General features: G+C 38.5%; 1 protein-coding gene and 1 long non-coding RNA gene across 2 annotated transcripts in view; one reads left to right on the plus strand and one right to left on the minus strand.

Annotated features, from left to right (window-relative positions):
- The window catches only part of RBIS (ribosomal biogenesis factor), an 872964-nt gene that overhangs the window by 312199 nt on the left and 533686 nt on the right, over window positions 1–27079 (plus strand). The window lies entirely within an intron of this gene.
- LOC126961184 (uncharacterized) lies at window positions 19361–25089 on the minus strand. The gene is made up of 3 exons (XR_007728213.1): window positions 24944–25089; window positions 21669–21717; window positions 19361–19702 (listed from the first exon to the last, which is right to left on the minus strand). It is a non-coding gene; the product is annotated as an uncharacterized LOC126961184 (long non-coding RNA).

The raw sequence follows: 27079 nt of genomic DNA on the forward strand, positions 1-27079 counted from the left end.
TTGAACCAGCCCTGGCTAAACAATTCTGAGGTTAGCTTGGCGATGGCTTTTTCATATTTTGCAGATTAGTAAAGAAGATTAAGTCCACAGAGGATATGTAGTATGCATATATCAACACGTAGTATTTACATTTTGTCATTTTACAAACTATTGTCTTTACAGTTACTTGATACTTGTCAGATTCTAGGAATAGATTAGTGATTCTTGTGAAACCAAGTATTGTGTCCACAGGTGGTTCCTTCCAGCAGCTTCATGGTCTCACCGACTTCAAGAATGAAGCCGTGGACCTCCGCAGTGTTACAGCTCTTAAAGGTGGTGCAGACCCAAAGAGCGAGCAGCCGCAAGATTTATTGTGATGAGTGAAATAACAAAGCTTCCACAGCGTGGAAGGGGACCCAAGCAGGTTGCCGCTGCTGGCTGGGGTGGCCAGCTTTTATTTCCATAATTGTCCCCGCCCATGTCCTGCTGATTGGTCCATTTTACAGAGTGCTGATTGGTCCATTTTACAGAGTGCTGATTGGTCCATTTTACAGAGTGCTGATCAGTCCATTTTACAAATCTCTAGCTAGCCACAGAGCACTGATTGGTGCGTTTTACAATCCTAGCTACAGAGTGTTGATTGGTGCATTTTACAATCCTCTTGTAAGAGAAAAGTTCTCCAAGTCCCCACCCGACCCAGAAGTTTAGCTGGCTTCACCTCTCAGTATCACAGGCCACCAGGACAACAATGTTCATTGGAGTTAATTTCCTTAATAGTTTTACATAATGGAGAAGAATCTGATTCATCCATGTTAAACAATTTAATCTTGAATGAAAAAAAATTTTTGTTATATAAAATGTGAATAGAGAATTTATAGTTCCTGTTGATAAGTAAGGCAAAAGTTATTCCTTAAATGAATTTTTTAGTAATTATTCCCATTTTGTTTTACATAAATTTATCTGATTTTAATTTTATGTTCAACTATTTTATGAGTTATAAGAATCTAGAGCTCAATTATAGCTATTCTTTCCTTTATTTAAATAACATGAAAATAAATAAATAAATGAACATCCTTTCTTACTCATTTCTGCTTCCTTAAGACTTTTCATCCTTTTTTTTTTTTTTTTTTTTTTTTTTTTTTTTTTTTTTTCAAGAGCTACACTGCAACCTCCACCTCCTGGGCTCAAGCAATTCTCCTGCCTCAGCCTCCCAAGTAGCTGGAACCACAGGTGTGCACCACCACGACTGAATAATCTAATTTTTGTGTTTTTAGTAGAGACAGGGTTTCACCATGTTGGCCAGGTTGATCTCAAACTCCTGAACTCAAGTGATCTGCCCGCCTCAGCCTTCCAAAATGCTGGGATTACAGGCATAAGCCACCGCACCTGGTCCATCCTTTATTTTTGAAGAGGAAATATTTATTTTTCCTTTTCTCCAAATATTATATTGGTGCAAAAGTAATTGTAATTTTTGCCATTACTTTTAATTATGCTGTGTTAGCATAAATAAGGAAAACTCTTAAAGTAAGCAATTAAAGAAAGTGGTAGACTCCTAACTATGCACCAGTATATGATTTCTCACTCCTTTGAGGCGTATGGGAGAATTACACATCCCAGTCCCTTCCTTTGCATTGGGGTGAGGCTGTGTGACTGGTTCCATCTAGTGGGTTGTGATTCAGTTCCAGAATTGAGCATTTAATTGACAATGCCAGACCCTCTAGAGTTCTTCTGCTACTACAGTAACGATGTAAGCATGCATGAAGACGGATTCCCTTTCAGTACGTGTCCTTGAGAGTCTATGATGAACAGAACAGTAAGCCGAGCTTACTGCCAACCCACATTAGATAGTTTTCATAAACTAGAAAGAGATCATTGTCAGCTGGGCATGGTAGCTCATGCTTGTAATCCCAGCACTTTGGGAGGTGGGAGGATCCTTTGAGGCCAGGATTTTGAGATGAGCCTGGACAACATAGCGAGAACTTATCTCTAGAAAACATTTTTAAAATCTTAGCTGGGCACATGGTACTTGCCTGGGAGGCTAGGGCGGAAGGGTCACTTGAGCCCAAGGGTTTTTGGGTGCAGTAAGCTATAATCATCCTACTGCACTCTAGGCTGGGCAACAGAGTGAAACCCTGTCTCTAAAAAAATAAAAATAAATTTTTTAAAGCGTCTGTTGATTAAAGCCCCTGAAATTTTGGGGTTGTTAGCCTGTGTGGTTATTTTAACGAATACAGAGAGAACGATTAATAATTTCTAATAATTTTAATGAAACAACTAATAGTAATTCAAACAAAAACTGATATAGATTTGATACATAGTGTATGTTAGATGCTTAAAACTACCCTATGAGGTAGTGATTAATATAATTCTCATTTTATAGATGAGAAAACCAAGTCGCCGAGAGATTAAATAACAAGATTACCCAATTAAGAGGCATTAGAATGAGGATTTGAATTGAAATAGATTTGTTGCCTAGCTTAACTATTAACCAGCATGATCTCCTAATACCTCTGTAATGCACCCTGCAAGATTTTATCAACATGCCCTAGGGAAAATTATGTTCTTGGCTATAACTTTAGTAGTTCTATCTTTTAGTCAGTAACTGTGGATGAGAAACATTTAACAACAAGCTAGTTTTCTTCTCCCCTAAGAAAATCATATTTAAAAATTTCGAAGTTGAATGAACATTTACGGAGTATCCACTATGAACTAGGGATTCTTCCAGTTCTTCTAGATACGTTTTTCATGTATTTTTCTTTGAAGTCCTTTGTCCTTTAAAGTTATAACATTATTATTATTATTATTATTTTTTTTTTTTTTTTTTTTTTTTTTGAGACGGAGTCTCGCTCTATCGCCCAGGCTGGAGTGCAATGGCCGGATCTCAGCTCACTGAAAGCTCCGCCTCCCGGGTTCACGCCGTTCTCCTGCCTCAGCCTCCCGAGTAGCTGGGAGTACAGGCGCCCACCACCTCGCCCGGCTAATTTTTTTTGTATTTTTTTTAGTAGAGACGGGGTTTCACCGTGTTAGCCAGGATGGTCTCGATCTCCTGACCTCGTGATCCGCCCGTCTCGGCCTCCCAAAGTGCTGGGATTACAGGCTTGAGCCACCGCGCCTGGCCTAAAGTTATGACATTATTACCCTCACTTTATAAATAAAGAAATTAAGGCTCAGAAGGAGAGGTAATATGCCAAACAGCACTCAGCTTGTAGGAGGCAGAGCCAGAGTTCAAACCCTGTTCTACTTGACTCAGAATCCCATGCTTTTCCAGTAGGAGATAATTCATACAAATAAACCTAGTAAATGAAGCAAAACTCTGTTAACCAGATTCTTTTAGGATGGAGTGGGCCTTGAACAAAGTTGGCTTAGGAAACTGGGAATTCCTGCCAGCTCTGGATTTTTGGCAGTCGGGGCATATCTCATCATGCTGGTTCAAGCGTGTGCTGTGCTCAGGCTTGCAACCCAACAGCACTGAACTGTGAAATGACTCTCCGTGTGGTTCTTGAAGTGAAAGTTCAGAACGGCTTTCCAAATATGCCTGCAATGACACTACAAAAATGACAAACGCACCATCTGTTACAGCTTCGGGTTATTCCAAAGGTTTCATCCTGAGGAACCTAAAATGTCTCCCTGAAGTTGTGGTTCTTTTAGAGTAAGCACTAGGACTTCAGTCAGCTACAACTTCCTGGCTTCCATAGCACTCAGATGAATGTTTCAGAACATGATCTGATTTCTGTCCTTCATTCTGTCCTTCATTTACTTCAGACTTTCTTCTGCCATTGCATTTTTTTAAACCTTCACTTTAAAGAAAGCATGAAGTGAACTTTTTCATACATTACCCTTTAACAATATTACTGACTTGTCTGTAGAGTCAGCATCAAAACCAACTAAGCACTAAAATTTACATTTACATTCTATGTGAACCTAAGATTGCCGTAAGAGCAGTAGTAAAACCAGGAAGACTTGATTCCTGTTATATCCAATCTTAAGCATATTTGATTTGTCAGGAAAATTCCTCAGCAAGCTGGGAGTGCCTTGCTCCAGATGTGATAACAGAATATTTTATCATAATACAAATAAGTGTAAAGCCCTGCCCTTTACTTGCTCTGAATTTCAAAGTTTATGGAATGTTCTGAATTCCTGATCCCTCTCTCCGTGTGAAATGCTTACCTCAGCTTCTTTACACAGGTCTTGTCAAAGGTTAAGATTTTTGACTCTGTTTTTGGAACTAAATCAAATGTAGTTATAATCTTGATTCTGTTTTAGAAACTAAATCAAATTTAAAAGCATCAATGTCTTTTAAGACTCTTTCTATGAGTGTCACGCAGAGCCTTCTTGCATGCTTGTGGTTTACAGGACCGAAATTGCTTAGAAGGTGGGTCTGGGTATTGTTGACAAGCCAGAGGAATGTCCAGTGTCTAGATCTTCTCTCTCATCCAAAACCAGATGAAGGATCACTAGAAGGCAGCTTTTCCTTCCAGACTTGCAGCAGGAAGGTGCTTAGCTCATCATAGTAACTTTCTTTTCAAATTATTTTGTGTCACTGGATATGCTAATGTTTTTTACATGATAACATAGAATGTAGAACATTATAAATAAGACAAGAAAACAGTGTTAGAGGCCGGGCGCGGTGGCTCAAGCCTGTAATCCCAGCACTTTGGGAGGCCGAGACGGGCGGATCACGAGGTCAGGAGATCGAGACCATCCTGGCTAACACAGTGAAACCCCGTCTCTACTAAAAAAATACAAAAAACTAGCTGGGCGAGGTGGTGGGCGCCTGTAGTCCCAGCTACTCGGGAGGCTGAGGCAGGAGAATGGCGTAAACCCAGGAGGCGGAGCTTGCAATGAGCTGAGATCCGGCCACTGCACTCCAGCCTGGGCGACAGAGCGAGACTCCGTCTCAAAAAAAAAAAAAAAAAAAAAAAAAAAAAAAGAAAACAGTGTTAGAATGTTATCATCTTGTTAGCCTCAGAGATATAACATCTACCTGGGAGAAGTAACTGACTTCAATTGCTGCATATTTCTTCAATTTCTGCATCTCATATTTGAGTTTTTAAATATTTTCCTTCTTACATCACTCCCACCCTCCCCTGCATCCCCATTACTGCTACCAACCTGAGCAATGAGTAAAATCAAACTAAAGAAAGAATATAGTTGCAACGGGCAGAACTGTTTCTTAATAATAAAAACATTTATTGTCCTCAGTATTCCATTTAAAATGGGTCAAGCTGTTTTCACAACCATGACAACAAAAATATGAGTGCTGAAAACATGAAGAAAAGAAAGTTCTAAGCCACTGAAACTTTGTCTCAAATTAAAACACAAATGTTACATTTAATCCTCCTGTTTGTGGAACATTAGTGTCTCCTGAGAGTGTAACAAGTATTTTCACCCTCCCCAATCACCTCTCCCCATTACATACATATACCCTTAAAGAATTTTGTAGTCATCAAGTTTGGGAAACTGCCTGCTCTCTCCTCTTTGTGATTCATAATGTATATATGCATTTTAAAGCCTCTGGGGAGTTCTAGTGAAGAGGACTCTGTGACTTTAACAGAGCATCATTCTCCTGGGAATACTGATTATATTTTGGTAATCACAATTTCAGGAACGCTGGACTAGAGCTATACATAAGAATTAAGGCCCAAACTTGCAGCAACTTAAATACCGGCTGAGCTAGAACCTTGTGTGGGTTCTAGTTATTAATTCTAGTTATTAAAGGGCAGTTATTAATTGTTGCAGAGGTGTTATAGACCTACATGATCAGGGACATGAGCCTGGTGGTCAGAAATAGGGCTTGAATCCAGCTTGGCCACCTAATATTGTGTGTTCAAAGGCAGATTACCTCGTTTATCTTCAGCTCTGATTCCTCAACCACTTATAAAAACTGGGTATGTTAATATATACCTTACAGTGTTATTGGGAGGAGCTGGCACATTTGAACACTGGAATACCTTCAAATAGAAATTCTCTGGGAAGTTACTGGAAATTTGGAAATCTCATTAAATAACAGTCTCTTTAAAGACAATGAATGACTGTGGAAATGTCAACCAAATCAATTTTCTCTCCTTATTTTTTGGTAATTATAGGCTCACAAGAGTCTTTTTTCTTTTAGATCAAAGCAGGTAGTCTCCCTGAGTAATTGTGGCACGATTTCATGGCTCAATGCAAATGTGAAGATGGAATACGTCTGTTTTTCTCAGGCTGTGAGGAGAATTAGTGAAACAAATATAGTTCTGAGGGCATCAGGGGAAGAAGGTATATCTTTTTATCGTGTATTCATCTTGCTGCTTTTTATATTAATGTTGACTATGATATTTACTAGCTTCCATTCATTGCCCTTGTGCCTCCCAAATTCACATCGCATGTTAATTACAAGAAAATTACAGGGGTGGGAGAATTGCTCAAGCTCAGGAGTTTGAGACCAGCCTGGGCAACATAGTGAGACTCCTATCTCATTTTCTTAAAAAAGAAAAATATGGTTTTTTTTCCCTATTCACATATGAACATTTTGATTCATAGAAATGCACCACAAAGATTGGTCTAGGGAGGAAGAGGAACCCTGGAAATAGGATAAAAATTCTATGAAGTGAGAGCTGTCTTGGAGGGGTTGCAGAATATAATGCTGGCAACTGCCATTGAAAAGATTTGGATGCCTTTGTCCCTGAGTAGAATTGTCAAGAATTTGGCAATGTGAGTCATGGGGAAATGCAGGCTTGGCATACATGACAATACAAATACCCTGCATGACATCTACTATGGATTTATATATATGTTTCCTGAGACTTCTGCAAGTAGATTTTTTTTTCCTTGAAAGATTCTTGCTCTGTCTCCCAGGTTGGAGTACAGTGGCCCAATCTCAGCTCGCTGCAACCTCTGCCTCCCAGGCTCAAGCAATTCTTGTGCCTCAGCCTTCCAAGTAGCTGGGATTACAGGTGTGTGCCACCATGACCGACTAATTTTTGTATTTTTAGTAGAGAGGAGGTTTTGCCATGACGGCCAGGCTCGTCTTAAGTGATCTGCCTCCCTTGGCCCCCCAGAGTGTTGGGATTAAAGGCTTGAGCCACCATGCCGGGCCTACAAGTAGCTTTTCCTTAAGACTATGTCTTAGTCCATTTGTGTTGCTATAAAGGAATAGCTGAGGCTTGGTCGTTTATAAAGAAAAGAGGTTTATTTGGCTCATGGTTCTGCAGGCTGTACAGCAAGCATGGCACCAACATCTGCTTCTGATGAGGGCCTCAGGAAGCTTCCACTCATGGCAGAAGGTGAAGGGGAGCCATCGTGTGCAGAGATCACATGGAGAGGAAGAGACAAGAGAGAGAAGGGGGAGGTGCTCTTTTCAACAACCAGTTCTTGCTCTTTTCAGCAACCAGTTCTCACGGGAACTAAAAGTGAGAAGTTGCTCACTCCCAAGACAATGGCACCAAGCCATTCATGAGGGATCCCCCACTGTGATCAAACGCCTTTCACCAGTCCCCACCTCCCACATTGGGGATCAAATTTCAACAAGAGACTTGGTAGGGCCAAACAAAACATATCCAAACCACAGCAGAGTGCTTGTCTTGTATTTCAGATCCTGTTAGAAGTGTGGGTTTTGAGAAGATATGGGTGTGAATTATGTCTGCCGTTAAATGAAAATAATTTTGGAAGATGTGTGTAAAATTGTGCAGATATATCTTCCACACATATTTTCTTCCCTCAAAACCCCTTCATCGCAGTGGGACCCTTATTGCTGCCAGTAGTGATAGTCTTGAAACCATGAATATTGATTCTCGCCAAATTTGAACAATTCTGCTTTACTCTATCATAAAAAAACAAAGCAAAAACAACAACAACGACAAAAACAGGGCCAGGTGTGGTGGCTCACGCCTGTAACCCCAGCACTTTGGGAGGCCAAGGCAGGCAGATCACCTGAGGTCAGGAGTTCGAGACCAGCCGGACCAACGTGGAGAAACCCTGACTCTACTAAAACCACAAAATTAGCAGAGTGTGGTGGCACACACCTGGAGTCCCAGTTACTCAGGAGGCTGAAGCAGGAGAATTGCTTGAACCAGGGTGGGCGGAGGTTGTAATGAGCCTAGATTGCGCCATTGTACTCCAGCCTAGGCAATAAGAGCGAAAGTCCGTCTCAAAAAAAAAAAAAAAAAAAAAAAGCAAAATAGCAAACAAACCTCAATATATGTATTTTGGAGATGTTCTTTTTTTAAAAAAGTTAATAACCATTTTGGGTTCAAGGGCACACATGCAAGTTTGTTACAGGTGAATTGTGTGACACAGAGGTTTGGTGTATGGATTATTTCATTGCTCAGGTAATAAGTGTAGTACCTGATAGGTAATTTTTCGATCCTCACCCTCCTCCCACCCTTCACCCTCAAACAGGATCCAGTGTCTCAAAACCAATATTTTTTTCAGATCCTTTTGTATATTGAATATTGTGCTAGGTCGAATGCTTGTATTAGGGAAATACAACAAACACACATTTATTTATTCAATAAATATTGAGTACTTACTATATGCCAGGCCCTGTATTAGGTCATGGGATATGCTGCTGCACTGAATAAAAACACACACAAAAAAAAGCAAGCAAAAATTCCTGCTGCCGTAGGGCTTATATACTAGTTGGTTAACTGGGGATGACAATAAGCAACATAAGTAAACTGTAGATAAATTAGATAGTGATGAGGAGTGTGTGCTGAGGATAAAACATAGCACAGGGAATGAAGGGTAGGAGAAGGAGTTAAAGTTATAGACAGGGTGGCCCAGAAAGGCCCCGTGAAGAAGGTGATGTTTGAATAAAGACCCAAGAAGGTCAGAGAAGGAGCCCTGTGGATATCTGGAGGAAGAGGCCTGGGTAGGAAGCATGCCTGGCATGTTGGAGGAAAGGCTGGGAGATGGAATGGCTTGGAACAGGTGAATGAGGGGCAGAATAGCAGGAGAGGAGATCACAGGGTCACAGAGAACCAGGCCACACAGAGCATTGTCCATCTTAGAAAGACTCGGGCTTCCACTCTGAGATAGAAAGGCATTAGACGGCTTTTTGTTTGTTTAGGTTTTCTTATGTATTTATTTTTTGTAGATGAGAGAAAGATGTGACTTCCATTTGAACAGCATCACTTTGACTGTGAGTGGTGATTAGAGGGAAGGAAGAAGATGGAAGTGGGAGACCGTTCGGGAGGCTACTGCAGGAATCCAGATGAGCCATGATGGTGACTTGCTGTAAGTCAGGGTGGGTGACAAGTGATTAGACTTGGGGTACACTTAAAAAGTGTATCTGGAAGGACTTTCTGGTGGGTTAGATTGGAAAGGAGGAACGTCAAAGTCTCTGAAGCTTTCAGACTGAGCAAAGGATGAGATGAAGTAGACTGATGGACAAGCAGGTCTGAGTGGGTTGGTGAGATCACTGTCAGTCATGCTGAGCTTGAGGTGCCCATTAGGCAAGTGGCTGTGTCAAGTAGGCGAGTGGATATGGAAGCCTGGACTTGCAGGGAGAGGTCTAGTTTGGAGATATCAGTCTGTAAGTGGGCAGCTTAGAGATAGTATTTAAAGCAATAAAACTGGATGGAATCATCTAGGAATACATTTGGATACAAAAGATAAAAATTCAAGGGGTACACCCTGGATCTCTTATAAAACTAAAGATCTGGAGAATTGGAGGAACCAGGAAAGGTGAGTGAGAAGGAGTGATTTGTGAGGTAGTAGGAAAACCGAGACAGAGATGTAGCAAAGTGTAGAAATTCCTGGGGGAGGGGTACGGAAGAGAGAGGGGTGTGTGTGTGGATACGTGGTATGTATGTCATATAAACTGTATGAAATGCAACTTATAGAAACTAAATTGACTGCTGCATTTAGCAACATGGAGGTCATCTGTGACCTTGAGAAGCACATATAAAACAAAAATAATGGAGCACAGATTAAGTGACTCATGTGTGGTAGAGACCCTGCATGTGAGAACAATTTAAAAGTCTTGTAAAATGTACAGATTCCTGGATCTTATTCCCCAGAGAATTGAACCTGTAACTCTAGTATGATGCCTGGGAAGCTTTCTTTTGAAAATGTACCATTTCACTTAAATGACCAGCCAGATTTTGAATTCCCCACTGTAGGTGCTTCACAATCAGGAGACAGTAGTAATCACACTGAGCACAGAATGTTACCCGAAGCAGAAAAGTTACAGTTGAATAACCAGAGAAGCTAGGAAACCTTATCAACGCCTCATGAGCAATGCAGCCAATTGACCATAATAAATGAGGAAAAGGTGCTCAAATTTCTCCAAGGAGCTCAAACTAGGGAGAGAGGATTTGGAAAAAGGACGTTGAAGCTGAATGCTGCAAACTGCAAGTCCAGCTAAGTGTGTGGGTAACCAAGAGTCACCGGGGGCATCCAAACCTGAATGGGACATTACGAAGTTAATATTTTGTGAATATTATATATGGTAGCATTTTTAAAGAAAATAATTTGGCCGGGCGCGGTGGCTCAAGCCTGTAATCCCAGCACTTTGGGAGGCCGAGGCGGGCGGATCACAAGGTCAGGAGATCGAGACCACAGTGAAACCCCGTCTCTACTAAAAATACAAAAAATTAGCCGGGCGCGGTGGCGGGCGCCTGTAGTTCCAGCTACTCAGGAGGCTGAGGCAGGAGAATGGCGGGAACCCGGGAGGCGGAGCTTGCAGTGAGCTGAGATCGCGCCACTGCACTCCAGCCTGGGCAACAGCGTGAGACTCCGTCTCAAAAAAAAAAAAAAAAAAAGAAAGAAAATAATTTGAAAAATAATCCATTGTGAAGGTTATCTTTCATCTCTAACATTGGTAGGTACTCTGTTTTTCGTTTCCTTGTGGACCTCAGTTTTAGGATTTTTATAATCTTTCTGGCCACTGCCACATCTTTGCAGTTTCTGTCATCACTCTCTTTTCTGCCATTTTTTACATTTATCTTGAACAGTTATTCTCAAGCAATAAACTCTAATGTTCTGATGAGCCCACACATTTTTATCAATATGTAATATTTATTTTTATGTCATTGGGTATAAAATATATTTGTCAGACAGAACCCTGAGCGGAGTGGATCTTGCATTAGAATATAACAGAGAGAAAGTAAGAGGTAAGAGGAGGGTGATGGTACAATCTATCATCCATGCAAGGACACTTTTGGGAGTGAAAAGGGGTGCCATCAACAATAACATCAGGACAACAGGAAGGAAGTGGAATTGTTCAGGTAAATAGGGACATATGGACATCTAGGAACTATGTGTTTTAAAGCTAAGTTTAAAGCTAAAAAGAATGCTCTGCTTTTGGAACTTATGAGAACTTTGCCTTGTGAATATATTGAGTGCGCCCTGGACTGCAAATAGCATTATTTAAACAGCTGCTAATGGGCAACGAGACAGATAGTGCAGGAAATGTGGATACTTTCAGATAAACTGCAAAATACTGTGGCTCCTCTTTCATAGTGGTTGTGCCTTGTGATTATGTGGATCGTTTACATCTATTTTGAGGTTTATACTTTGTATGTCTCAGCTGTGTAATTATGGTAGAGGTTATAATCCCTTCTAATATGCTGCAGAAACTTCTACTATTTGGAAATCCTCAGTGAACACAAAAGGAATGAATACAACTAACGTTCTCCTAGTGATTACTGAGAGAGTTTCCCTGAAGGTTTGTTAAGATAATAATAATATCAACTCCTGCTAAACACTTCCACTCACTTCTAGGAAAGTTCTCCTAGTTGGCATTTCCTCTGTCTTCAGACATCTTCTGGTATCTCCTAGCCTAAATAAGAAAAACTCAGCATGGCCCTGACAACATTTCTATGCACCTTTTCTTTTCAACAATTACCACATTGATTGTTGAATCTAAAGATATATTTTAAATTCATGCTGTTCGATGACCTCACATTATTTTTATACCATTGATCTCTCTCCTTCTGAAAATTCTCTTTCTTTGAAACATTACTATTTGTTTCTGCTTAAACCTTCTAGAACTGCTTCACTGATGCTTTTTTCTCCTCCGTTACCAAAGCTCTTGGTATTGTATGTGGGCAATTCTGTGTATATTCTTGATGTTCTTCTTTTCTAAATTATTTTTATTCTACCCTAGAGGTTTCAATATCACTTTGTTATGCAATGACCCCAAATCATACTGTGACTTTTTTCTTCATCTCTCTCTCACTTATTGCATTTTCTTTTTTTTTTAATTTTAATTTTTAATTTCTGGGGTACACGTGCAGGATGTGCAGGTTTGTTACATAGGTAAACATGTGCCATGGTGGTTTGCTACACCTATCAACCCATCGCCTAGGTATTAGGCCCAGCAAGCATTAACTATTTTTCCTAATGCTCTCCTTCCTCCAATCAGGCCTCAGTGTGTGTTATTCCCCTCCATGTGTCCATGTGATCTCATTGTTCACCTCCCTCTTATAAGTGAGAACACGCAGTGTTTGGTTTTCTGTTCCTGCCTCAGTTTGCTGAGGATAATGGCTTCCAACTCCATCCATGTCCCTGCAAAGGACATGATCTTGTTCTTTTTAATAGCTGCATAGTATTCTATGGTGTATATATAACATAGTTTATCGCTGATGGGCATTTGGGTGATTCCATGTCTTTGCTATTGGGAATAGTGCTGCAATGAACATACATGTGCATGTATCTTTGTAATAGAATGATTTATATTCCTTTGGGGTATATACTCAGTAATGGGATTGCTGGGTCAAATGATATTTCTGGTTCTAGATCTTTGAGGAATTGTCACACCATCTTCCACATGGTTGAACTAATTTACATTCCCACCAACAGTGTAAACACATTCCTATTTCTCTACAACTCTGCCAGCATTGAATTTTTCGTAATACCTCAACTTCAGCTTATCCCAAGGAAAACCCATTCTGTTTTTTGCATGACCAGTCCCCACATTCTACTTCCCTGCACAGTTCTCTACAAAGATTGACTGATGGATACTTTGTGACTGAATAGCATAGCCTTTCACACATTCACACTGTTCTTCCAGTGCTTAACAGTGACAGTCACAGGACATTTTTCATCTTATAAATCTACTTCAGAAATCCCAGGGGCACTAGTCAATTCATACCATCTTAATCCCAAGGAATGGGCAGTGCAGAACTGGGACAGCCTCCCTGCAAATGGGCAAAGGTGGACTCCATAAAAGCTTACAGCATAGAGTTGCTGAACAGAATGCATAATTCACATGGGTAGCTTGTACCTAAGAGAAAGAGGAGGGGATTAAACTGGACTTACCCAGTTTTGCTTCTAAAAGTTGCTGGCCAGATTAAATCATAGAGACTAGGAGAGTTGTAAAAAGGGCATTTCATTCACATTAAAAAAAAGAGAGAGAAAAAAAAGATCGCCTCTCAATAGTCCCAATTTTAATTTTTTTTTAACTCATTGGGCAAATAGTTGGAAACAATAATCAAATCTACCTCTTAATCCAAAAATAACATGAGAGTAACAAGGTGCCCCACATTTGATCATAAAACCCAACCTCAGCATCAGATTGTCAAGGAGAATGAGAGTCCAAAGATAACGTTTCTAAAATTCAAAATCCAAAGTAATTCAAATCCATAATCAATCTTCCTGCCCTTGTGGGCTAATTTCACAGGAATTAAAGTCCAAAATTCATCAACCACCTCAACTTCCTGCTCTTCTCAGTCCCAGCCAGATGGTTCTCGATGCCTGAGGAGTGCTATGATTTCTTCAGCAGCTGCAGCCAAGTCTGTCTCAAGCCAAATCTCTCATGCCCCACTTGACAGTCCCAAAAGATTATCTGAGAACTGGCCCTACTCACCCACCAAATTTAGAAAACAAGCCAGTCTCCAGGCTTCTGGGCCAACTATTTCAGACAAAGATGTGTTTACAACTTAGTGGAAACCCACCATACCCAGTGTTGCCAAAGATCTTAGCAGATACTCATGGCATCAGAGTGATAGAGGATAGGTGGGAAAAAAATCAGATTTTTGCAAGGAAAAAGAAAGCACAGAGGTAGGCCAGGTGTTACACTAGTGCAGCTCCTTTCACATTGAAGGAAGTATCAGGAGTGGGGAGGAAGTGTCCTTCTCACCAACAAAAATTAGAAGTTCAGCATGTGATTTTGCTTAGAACAAATCTCTTTTGTGATTATTTTCTGTCTCTTGACATATATCCACATTTCAAGTAATGGAGTATTTTCATGACTAAATTATAAATGTTTTATTCATACAAAATTAGCTGGGTGTGGTGGCGCACACCTGTAGTCCCAGCTACTCAGGAGGCTGAGGCAGGAGAATTGCTTGAACCTGGGAGGTGGAGGTTGCAGTGAGCAGAGATCACGCCACTGCACTCCAGCCTGGGCAACAGAGCGAGACGCCATGTCAATAAATAAATGAATACAAATAAAAATAAATGTTGTATTCATAGATGTCAGCTCTAGTTCATTTATCCAAACTCAATAAATGACATCTTTATTTCCTGATTCCATTTCATGCAAGAAGCAATGAGAAACTCATATGATATTTGAACCCAAAGGAAATTGTCTGTTGTTTCAAAACTATAGAAACATTCAAGTTGTATATAATATTAGTTACTTAATCATTAGCATGATAACTCTCAAGCTAGTTCACTTCTTAAGGCCATTTTCTCAGTCAACAGCAGTTTCTGAAGAAAAATAAATGCTTTGGCGCTTTTGAATTTAACGTCGATTCCTTCATCAAAAAACAGATAATCATAAATATTCTATAATAGGATTAGTAACCTTTTTCTGTGAAGAGCCTGACAATATGATCCCTGTTGCAATTACTAAACCCTGCTTTTTAGCAAGAAAGAAGCCACAGATGATAGGTAAATGAATGAGTGTGACTATGAAACGATAAAACTATTTACAAACGTGAAATTTGGCCCATTGGCCATAGTTTGCTGACCCCTGTTCTACAGGGATTAGTTTAGGACTCAGTGAGATAATGTGCCTAACACAATGTCTGACACAAGATAGCCATTCAATAGATGCAAGTCTCCCATCTTGCTTTTCATTAGAAGAATTCCTCCAGAGCCTTTTAAGTATTTTAGCCAATTACATATATTCTTTCCGGCTTGGGAGCTCCGAAAGCTTAAAAAGAACAATTATCATTAGTTCCAAGGTATTTGAATAATTACTAAAGTTTGTTGCTTAATTATTGTTGCAAGAGTTCAATAACGCTTGGATCCAGGCTACTAAATTAAAAAAATATGTATTCAAAGAAATTAATTGTTTTTAAGCAGATTCTGAATATGTGAGACTGCTGTTTAATTAAGTTTCTACCTATGACATAAAAACTAATGTGATATCTAGTAGTCTTCCCAGAATGAAACATTAAAAAATAATTATGAGGATAAGCTGGCCCTTTGAATCAATTTTTTAACTAAAATTAATTTTGTCGTCTTCGCTTCCTAAACCAATAATTTCCTCTCTTTTAAAATAACGGAATAGGAACCTACACAAAATTTGTTATAGAGAATTTGACCAAGCCCTTGACGTAGTGTGTATTAAACACATACACATGTTTATGTATGTGTGCGTATATACACTTTCTGCTTGTGTGCAAAATATACAGCATTATCTTTCCCATTTTTAATGGGAATGTGTTACTTTCATGCATAGGACTTCACAACCTAAACTAAGTTTTCTCAACTCTGCCTGCATATTTGAATCACCTGGGAACCTATAAAGTCACTAAAGTCAGGACCTTGTCTCCAAATATTCTGATTTAATTTGTCTGGAAAGAGTTCTGCACTCACATTTTAAAAAACTCCCCAGCTGTTTCTCTATATTGACAGACCGAGTTGTTGAATCTGGCTCTGTACATTGAAGAAAGTAGAAAACTGATTCTGGGAGACAGCTCCTCTTACACCAGACATGAAATTACTGATTTTTGCTGATCAATCAGTAGGTAACTATAAGTGATTTTAAAGAATAATTGCAAAAGGATGTTAAATCACAACATGAAAGTTTAAAGGAAGTTTCTAAGGCATAGACATCCCAGCTGTTTTAGCTTCATGTGATATCCTTTCAGCAGCCAAGTTTTGGCAAGCATAGGAGCTGCAGGAATATTCTGTTAGTCCTGCGGGCTTGCTGTAGCTTCAGTAGTTTTATGTAAGCCCCTTAAACAAATGGATAGATATATTTTCTAAGCGTGAAAACAGTTACGACTTATTTGGACTTTAATTTCTAAAAGCAATTAATTTTTCCTAGCTAAAAATTAGCCTAGAAAACAGGTTAAGCTGATTGACACAGATTGAATATTAATATTGATTGGCATTCCATCTTAATATTGCTTTTAATTGCTGTTAAACACAAGGATTCTTACATGATATGAGTTTAGGAAGTTGGACCAGATTAGGGGAGAGGAGGAGGAGAGAATGCAAAGAACAGTCATTTATGCCTAGAAAGGCTTCAGGCGTAATTCGGTTCGCTGGCAGCTGGGCTACTCTTGTTTTGGTCAAACTCCAGACAACACCTGCTGGAGCTCCACAAACATAGCAGCCCTGTGTCTGAATATTCCAGCTGGGGATGGGGATTTAGCTTTGCTACATTCCAGCTATAGCCCTCTGCACAGCAAATTGAACTTTCTCCCCAGAAGTTCATAACATTCATTGATAACATTCCCTTCATCTTATCCCGGTTGATTTTAATTTGAATTTGCCCTTTGATTTTGAGTCACACTTCAGTGCAAGCTTGAGATTTTGAAACAATAGTTTGGGGCAATACTTAAGAGCAATAGGCTTTTGCTGCCTTTCCAACACAGGCTGGAGAATGGTTCATGTGGTGGTCACAGTTTAGTTTTTAAAACTAAGAGTCTGGGCTGATTTTGTAGCCTGTATTCCAGTTGTGGCAGATTAAAGGATTTTTACACAGTCCTTTTAGATAACCCTCTAAGCACTGGGCACTGCACTTGCTCCACCCCTACAACATATTCTCCACTGGAGCTGGGGCTCCGGAGAAGCTCTTTCATTCTGCCAATAGACAGGGGTTAAGACTGTGATCTAAGTGGAGGATTTGAGGATGTGCTACTGTTTCTATACAGATAAAAATTATAGTACTCAGAACCCAAATTAAAATGAAATGCAAGTTAGTTAAATTCTCCTGGCTCACGCCTTTAGACCCTATTCTTTATCCAATAAATAATAGGAACTGAGATAGGCTGGATTTGAATTCTGTCTTCCCATTACCATTGTGTCGTCTTGAGCTTGTTTCTTTTTCTTTTCGAACTTTGGTTTCTCCATCCAAAAATGGGAATAATGATGTTCCTACCTCATTGGATTAGCAGAAAGATTAAATGAGATAATGTTTGCAAAGTACTTAATGTCATGTCTGACCCATAATAAACGCTTTGTCTATAATATTATTATTAAAAGACAACAAAAGTCAGCTATTACTATGCTGTCTGACACTTAAGCAACTTGCTTTAAGATTGTTTTGTTTTCTTTTGTTCATGTGGTTACTCTCTCTCCAAAACCAAATTATAAAATTTACATCAAAGACAAAGATTTGGGTTTTTTTTCTTTTTCTCTTCTTTCTTTTTAAATCCACTTGAGTTGTTCATTACAGAAGCAAGAGTGAATGCAGCATAAAGAGGAGGACTAGATTGCTTTGAAATGTATCAATCTAAAATGTATGAGTCTGGTAGAACGAATGTATTTTTTACCTTTTACACTATCAGCAACAGACACCCTATTCCCATTTTGTTTTTAACCTCTGCTTTGTATGGAAAGATTATTAATAATTTATAGACAGGGCATTACATAATCTTAAATCATAAAGTGAGAAAATTCTTTCTCCTCGATTATCTTTCATTCCTTCTGATCATGTCAAGGAAAAGTGTCTCAGCTTCAAATTAATAAGGCTTTATTATCTTACTAATCCTGTTAACAAAGAGAGAGTAGGGATCAAAGAGCAGTTTAGTAGGCAACAGTATTTAGTGGTAATTAAATAAATAATATGATATTATTGAAATCCTTCTACATATTTTTATTTAACTCTATTTTTGATGAATTAAACTGGCTAATAAAATATCATTTTTAAAGAAATGATTTGAATAAAAAATTGAGCCATCTGAAAAAATTTATTTACTAAATAATATTACAGTTGATACTCATATATGGAAAGAGTACAACAGTGGCAATTCAACAGCTCCAAATCGGAAAAAGACTAGATGACCTGTTATTTTCCTTCAGACGTACTTCAGGGACCCTGAATGGCAAAGGGAGGATCTGACTCACTCCTTTAGTGCTTGGAGGAACTCATCTGCAGGGTAATGACTCAAAGAGCCATATTGGCATGAATACTCTTCCTTTACCTCCTACTCTGCCTGCTTTATCCCTGTGAGTTGCAAAGAACAGGGAAAAAAAAAAAAAAAACTACAAAAGAAAATGAGATTGGGGTAGGAATAGGAATATTCATTTCCAGATTGTCTGAACATGACATATGCTTTCTCAAAAAAAAAGGTTCTCTCATAAAAATGAAAGATACTGTAGTCTGAACACAAGTCTCATGTTTTAACCCAGCAACTAAGATATCTTATTAGTCAAAGCTGTCAGCTTATTCATGGGTTTGCCTTTTTTTTTCCCCCTGAGATAGGTAGCTACTCTCCAGTATCCACAGGAGACATTTTCTACCTTGTGGATTCTATCTATATGTCTTATCTATCTCTCTATCTATCAATAGTTATCTATCTATCTACCTACCTATCTATCTATCATCTATCATACTCAACATTGTCTTTCAATTCCTTTTGCTGTTCTATACTATTCTGAGATGTTTTTTCATTATTACCTAGAGAATAAGAAATGATTTAATCACTGAATTTAATAAAACAGCCAAAAGACTATGAAATCATTCATTAGAACATTTTAGTCTCATAAAAACTATTTCTTGGTAACCTACAATTGTGTCGTGTTTATGCAAATACTGAAAGTTGACTGGAAGTTCATCCTTTATGCTTTCTCTGCACTGAATCCCAACAATGTCCATTGAATGAGTAGGCCTATGATTTCCATTTAAAACTGATTATTCATTTTAAAAAAAAACTATTTCTATAAGGGGTAAGATTTTACATGTATTTATTAGAGTGTGAGTATGCTCAGTTAACAGGAACTAAGGAACAGGCCACTGGAGACAGGAAGAATTTCAGAGAATAACTAGTTCTTCTCATGCACTTTAGGAGTAGGTAATTAGAGGTCCAGAGAGTTAAATAAACTTGCCGAAGGTTGCACCTTTAATGGTTGCACACAGTTAGAGGTGGAGTCCAGCCCATAGCTTCCCAGGTAAGGGCTCTACCCTATTGTTTACCCACCAAGGCATACAGGACAAGAAACCATTTGTTTTAATTTCCTGTGACATGTCAATCTTCACGATCTTGGCAGCTATTTTAAAGAGAAGGTAATTCCTTCAAATTAACAGTACAAAGCCATTCATTACTCTACTCAACTTTTTATTAAGCACTCCATACTATAGCCTCTAGGAGCTTTTGATCCTAATTTATTATTAGTTGTAAACATGCACTTTTCGTAAATAACTCTATAATTGAGATCAAAGCTGGTATTAAAGCTTTCTCAAGAGCTGAGTTTCTTTCATTTCCTTTTTCAGGCATTTGAACTTTAGGAAATTGCACATCAAGCTGTAGTTTACTATGGGATCCATCCATCTTCCCTTCAAAGCAATGTCTTTCCTTTCATATTAGTTCCTTTGATAAACAGTGTTGAGAGAGCATTGCTAAAGGGAAAATAGAAAAAAAAAGTTATCATCTAGGCATGAAATGATTTCTTCAGAGAAATGTTTTGAGACATATAAAGTAATGTTTTATCTGATAGGTTATTTTGCATGTGGATATGGATGGAGATCATTTTACAAGATACTTTATGCCTATAAATGGTTGGGTGAGTTCATCTTTATATTATATATAATACACATACACACATAGATATATAATATACACACATTAATGTGTGTACGTTAATATCATATTAACATGTCATCTTTACATTGTACTCCTGGACCACAGTTATAAGGAACATTTCTGGAGTCAATGATCTAGGCCAAGCCCTAGCTAGTTAACCCTCTAAGCAATATATTTAAATAGTATGATTGAAATAAGGCTGTATAATTCACCTACTGAAAATGATGTAAGCATCAAATTGCCCTCACAATTTCTTAGTTTTTTTTAATGGGTAAAAAAAATTCTGAGTGAGAAAAAGGAGTATTAAAAACTCAGAATTTTAGTTAAAAGTCAATGTTAATTCAAGGCTAGCTTCTGTGCTCAAAAGCAACCCAGGGCTGGGCACAGTGGCTCACATCTTGTAATCTCAGCATATTGGGAGGCTGAGTTTGGACGATCACTTGAGCCCAAGAGTTCGAGGTTACAGTGACCTATGATAATGGCACTGCTCTCCAGCCTGGGTGACAGAGTGAGATCCTGTCTCTAATGAAAAAAAAAAAAAAAAAAGAAGCAGAAAAGCAAAACAAGAATGCTTCCCCCTCAAAACACACACAAACCAGGTACAGAAATTAAAAAAGAAGAAAAAAAAAACTTTTCTTTTACAGAAAAGATAAAAGTTGGTTCCATTGTGTGCAGTACTCCCTAAAAAGAAATAGAAAAAAAATCTAGGGAGTAATATAATCCTTCTAGTCAACATCCAAAATATGAACCCCCAACTCTGCAGGGCCTTGTGTTGCTCTTGCCTTTCCAGCTTTATTGTGATAGATCTTCAGTCTTATTATGTATTTGACAGCTACGAAAGCTTTCAGGTAAGGCAAATTCTCTCCTCTGAATATCCTAAAATTATATGCCACATTTTGTGGGAATGGATACCAGTTCATCTATTTCTCTGGGAAGATGGCTCACAGAATTTATCAGTCTCAAGGGGATTTGTGGCATAGCTAAGGTTAAGAACCACTGCAAGGGGTAATGTACTGAAAATGGAATTTTAAACATCTGGCGGCAGTTGGGGAAAGACTCTGGGTAGGTCTGCATGGTCTGCACCCCACCAAAAAAGGGTACACACTATATGATTCCAGGTACATATAATTCTGGAAAATGCACACTAAACTATAGTGATAGAAAGCACTGGGGCCTGGGAGGAGGACACAGTGGGAAGAGGAACGGGTTCTGTTTTGAAGCTTTTTTTCTCTTGAACTCTTAGACTTTAATATTGAATGAATTCTCATTTTAGGAAGACAAACCATCTCTGATTCCTAGGGATTCAATTTCCCAGGGATGGTTGGTGGGGATTGTCAGACTTTTGAGTATTCCTTCTAGTTCTAGCTACCTCATATTATTTTTCAGTACAACAATCTTCTCTTGCCAACCCTGATGGTTGTCGGTAAGAAAACTGCACTCCATGCAGTTGCAAACCAACCCGCTTCTAATGCAAAGCTAACTGTGAATACCTTGAGTTGTAGGTACATATGGCAGGGATGGTGTTTTGAAAATATTATCTATATTAATTCTCACAAAAATTCTATAATAGGCATTCTTCTTATATTATACCAATGAAAAAATGAAATGTAGCAAAATTGAGCAATTGACCCAAAGTTACATAATTACTAAGCAAGAAGGTAATAATTTGGAGCAAATAGGTCTGATTCTGCAGAGTCAATACTTGGCTTCACCTCAGTTTAACGACTCTTCAGATAATAACCAATAATTGACACTCAAAGTACTGGTTTCCTACCAACTTACATCTTAGGTTAAAAAATTGCTTGACTTGAATTTCATCTCATATTTCTTCCTGTGATGGAATCAAGTTGCCAAGTATATGAAGAGAGACAAAAAAAAAAAAAAAAAAAAAAACTGAGATAATACACCATGATTAGTAATAATCCCCAAGATGAAGACAAGTTTAAAACTAATTTTTCAAAGAGCATGATTGTTTCATCTTTCTGCTAGAGTAGTCATCATCCACAATCATTTTTAAACTTGCTATGTATGTGTCCTTATCTGTCATTTTCACAAACTACTTTGCCCATACATGTTATTATTTTGAGTGTTTTTTGTTTTTGTTTTTGTTTTTTTGAGACAGAATCTCACTCTGTCACCCAGGATGGAGTGCAGTATGGCGGGATCTTGGCTCACTGCAACGTCTGCTTCCCAGGTTCAAGCGATTCTCATGCCTCAACCTCCCCAGTAGCTGGGACTACAGGCATGCACTACCATGCCCGGCTAATTTTTGTATTTTTAGTAGAGACAGGGTTTTGCCATGTTACCCAGACTGGTCTTGAACTCCTGGCCTCAAGCGATTTGCCTGCGTCGGTCTCCCAAAGTGTTGGGATTACAGGCATGAGCCTCCATTCCCGGCCTACATCAATTTTTTTTTATAAAATGTCATTTCATGGTGAGGGGGAGCAAGGGACTTTTCATGAAAACTACAAGCCACAGTATGTCTCAGTTAGTTATTTTAATTATATGATACTGTAGTAGAATAGTACTTCTTTCATCTTTACACATGCTAGGATTAAGTGTTTTGATATTGATTTTTAAATGAAACCATTTGTACTCTTAACTAGTTTTATAGACTAAAAGACATTGCTATTAAGAGTTTGCATTGCCTTTATTCTCTTGGACTATGACTATTTAAGGAGGGGCCGATCTATAATATTGCCTCCTGAAACACCCACTCTTTACATAACCACAGTCCTAAATCTGCCAAATGTCAGCGTATGCACTATTCACTGAAGGCCATTAAGTCTTGGCATTGCCAATGTGCTCTGTTACTCAGCTGTCAAGGAACTATCCTCAGCAAATGTGGTCTCACTGAGCCTTTACACAAAATTTGACAAGGCAAGAAGGCGGGACCTTGAGAGTCTTTGCAAACTTTTTAGATAAAATATATATTTTCATGGTTGCTTTTTCTGCCTACCAAACCACACGGTAAGTATTATTTTTGTATATATATGTATATGTATTTGTGTGTGCATAAAATCAGAAGTAAGTGGTTTTCCCCCACTGGTACTCTCATTCTTTTTTCCTGCTTTATTTTTATCTCCTGTTCAGTCCAAAATTTCAAGCAGATGTATTAACTGTTTACATGTATATTCCCTCTTAGTTACACTGGGTTATCCAGTGTCTGGTTTATGACATTCAAAACTTCAAAAGGATGGAGAGTTCCAGCAAGACAGTTCTTCATAGCCAAATGTCATTTCCTGTTAGATGACACTACATGTATACATTCTTTCCTCTGGTCTTTTCTTCTCGAGTTTATCTATTCTAAAAGATCTTATGGAAATTAATTCAGAAGAGAGGGAGTCCAAGAATTTCCCTAATCTCTTCAACAAAAAGTCATTGAAGGTAACAAATTAAACTTTCATAATTTAAGAGAAATTCTTCTTCCCACAACTATCAGATAGCCAGTACATGTGGGAACTGGAATTAAATATGGTAAGATTTAAATAAAGTGCCACGCTTACCACTTATTGTATCTGTTTTTTGGAGGAAGATTATTTTCTTCTCTAATCTACAGGTTTTGACTTCTGCCTAGCATTTTCTACCCATATGTAGCAAGATACAGATTTGCAATATTTGCAGATATACAGCAATTGCAGCTAAAATGTTATTTTCATTATTCACCAAGATTACAGTTGTCCCTAATTTGACTGATCATTTAATGTTATTACCCTTTCATCACAGCTGATTCAATAAATTCTCCTACTTCTGAAGGAAAGGATACCTGAATAAATGGATTTAAATATATGATTAATGGCCGGGCACAGCGTCTCACATCTGTAATTCCAGAACTTTGGGAGGTTAAGGTGGATGGATTGCTTGAACTCAGGAGTGTGAGACCAGCCTAGGCAACATGGTGAAACCCTGTCTCTGCAAAAACACAAAAATTAGGCAGGTATGTTGGCACGTGCCTATAGTCCAAGCTACGGGGGAGGCTGAGGTGGGAGGATCACCTGAACTGGGGAAGTTAAGGCTTCTGTAAGCCATGATCACACTACTGTACTCTAGCCTGGGCAACAGAGTGAGACCCTGTCTCAGAAAAAAGTATTAGTATCAGTCTCTCTAAAATATCTAAAATAGGCCGGGCGCGGTGGCTCAAGCCTGTAATCCCAGCACTTTGGGAGGCCGAGACGGGCAGATCACGAGGTCAGGAGATCGAAACCATCCTGGCTGACACTGTGAAACCCCGTCTCTACTAAAAATTACAAAAAAACTAGCCGGGCGAGGTGGCGGGCGCCTGTAGTCCCAGCTACTCTGGAGGTTGAGGCAGGAGAATGGCGTGAACCCGGGAGGCGGAGCTTGCAGTGAGCTGAGATCCGGCCACTGCACTCCAGCCTGGGTGGCAGAGCGAGACTCCGTCTCAAAAAAAAAAAAAAAAAAAAAAAAAAAAAAAAAAAAAAAAATCTAAAATATTATCCCTTAAATATTATGCACCCTCTATGTTGTCCCATTGTATTAGTATAACATCATAGATACCTACATAGATATTTTAGCAGATTTACTGACGTATACTTGAGTATAAAATGTACGGTTTGATAAGTTTAACTTATGTTTGCACCTGTGAAACTGTTATTGCATTAATGTAGCTATATTGCTACATAAATTTTCTTAACCAAAGAATTTTTAAAAAGAGAAAAATTTTAAATAAAATCACAATTTAGGCAGTTAACTCCCAAATTGGTTCATTTTCTTTACCCAGTTTACACACTCAGGATAACATAGTTTGGTTAGTAGATGAACTAGAATAAATTTTACAGCAATTCTAAAATGACCAATATTTTTATTTACTTGTTTTTAACCTAAGAGTTTTTTAATGTTATTGTATCTCACTGGACATCTTTGCAGCCCAAATTTTTCTAGATTCTGTAATACAGAATGTGTTTGACTTTACTTATCCTTGTAGCTAGTATTCGCATGTACAAATTCCAAAACAAAACGAGATTATTTACACAACTAGCTCTCATTCTAAAACTATTTATGACTCCAAGGTGTATTTCCTTTTCATTAGTCTGTACCTGAGTTAAACATTTCCAAAGAAAAAAGTGAGCGTCCTGGAAACCCTCTGTGTTGTCAGTCCCAGCTGTGCAGAAGGTGCCCTGGTGTTGTAACCGGCCCGGTCGTCTGACGCCTGCACCCAGAGATAGCAGTTAGATCTTGCCGAGCCAGAGTTGGTCTGTGACGTGCCTGCAGTGTCTTTGTGTCAAAAATGTACATTCTCCTCCTGCATCTCTGTGACCGTATGAAGGAGAGAGCAGATTGCAACTCTTTTAACACATTTCTCAGAGTTCTGAAGTGAGTTCTTTTTCTTGGAACTTGATGCCTGGGTGCCTTGTTTTTCTGAGCTCAGAAAATTCATCTATTTCTGATCTGTAAAAACTTGCCTTTAGCCCCACATGGATATTGATTTTTTAATATCTTTATTTCTTCTAGCACTTGTTCCTTTAAAGATATCTATGCTATTTTATTGCCTAAGGTAAAGGGGATGAAATACTGTTTTCTATAATGTCTTCCCCATCACAGCCTCAATATAAACATTTATGCTTAAAAAGAGTGTCCCGTGACACTGCTCCCAAACAACTGTGATGTTCTCAGGAGGTGGATGGGCTCCCATTCTTGTACATCTATTTTAGACTGTAGGTCTCTTGAAGGTAATTTATTTTTGCATTTTCACTGTGCTGGCAGAGTCCTCACATGTGGCCAATGCTGAACAATTGTTTATAAAATTAATCTTTTTTGGGCCCAGAAGAGAGGGAAAACACAGTGCTGTATTCTGTCAGGCTAGAGGTAGCAATGATCATAAGAAAAATGCAGTTCTGTGTGATTTATTTTTATTTTTTATTTTTATTTTTTGAGATGGAGTCCCACTTTGTCACCCAGGCTGGAGTGCAGTGGCTCCATCTTGGCTCACTCCAACTTCCGCTTCCTGGGTTCAAGCGATTCTCATGCCTCGACCTCCCAAGTAATTAGGATTAGAGGTGTGTGCCACCAAGCTCGGCTAATTTTTGTGTTTTTTTCTAGTAGAAATGGGATCTGGCCACGTTGGCTAGGCTCGTCTCAAACTCCTGAGCTCAGGTGATCCGCCCACCTCGGCCTCCCAAAATACTGGGATTACAGGCACGAGCCACTGTGCCTGGCCTCTGTGTGATTTTGAAAATTAATATTGGATTGTAAAATTTATTTGATATACATTTAAGTGGAGATTTTAGAGGTATGCCATTATTGCCCAGATCCTAAGAAAATGAATGTTTAGTGCTATTTCTGCATTGTTAATTGCAGACCTTATTTGGTTGAGAGACGGGCAGTTTACACAGTGCTGTAAACTCAGTGAACATCAACACTTCCACCATCTTGTGGAGGATATCTCAGAATAAAATCTCACTATGACAAAAAAAAAATACAAAAATGTAAACTATAAGAAAGTATTTTTAGAATTTGTCTTATTTTTCTCCTCAGGTTAGCATAAAGTTCTGTGCAGATAAATGGAAGTCCAAAACACTGTTAGAGATTCTTATCATCCTTAAGATTCTGAGAAAGCCTGAAAAATGATGAGAAAAAGAAAAACATCTAGTTATATCTTAGTGATAAAGAATAAATGAATTCTTTTAATTTAATCCTCACTGAAAATTCTTAAAATATATTGATCCATATCTCTACCTCAATAAAGACATTATAATTGAATCTTTCTTCAGAAGTCTAGACTCTAGTTCCTTGAGTCATGGTAGTTCTATAATTGTTAATCAAATTCTTGATGAATTTCTAAAACATTATTAATGTGGAGTTCAGGAATATGAAAATATAAAAATTATGTTCTCATATATAAGTTGAAGAAGTAAAATATATGGACAAGATCTGTCTAGTGAATAAGGTAGCATTTCAAATACTAGTAAGACTAATTTCCATTGACTGCAAGATGCCAGAAATTATGATATATACTCTTACTTTTTGTGCCACTTAAGGAGAAAAGCAGTTAGTTATATTTGCAATATGTCGTCGATTGTTAAGATACATCCTGATTTGAGAGATACTGAAATAAGAAATGCATCTTAGAATTAGGGACACACTGCATATTTGGTATAATAGAAAGAGTCAATGACACACTGCTTATTTGATGTCATAGAATAAATTGTAATCAGTACTCATTGGCTTTGAGA

The sequence above is a fragment of the Macaca thibetana genome, chromosome 8 (genome assembly GCF_024542745.1).
Source record: "Macaca thibetana thibetana isolate TM-01 chromosome 8, ASM2454274v1, whole genome shotgun sequence".
In the NCBI taxonomy this organism is placed as follows: Eukaryota; Metazoa; Chordata; class Mammalia; order Primates; family Cercopithecidae; genus Macaca; species Macaca thibetana.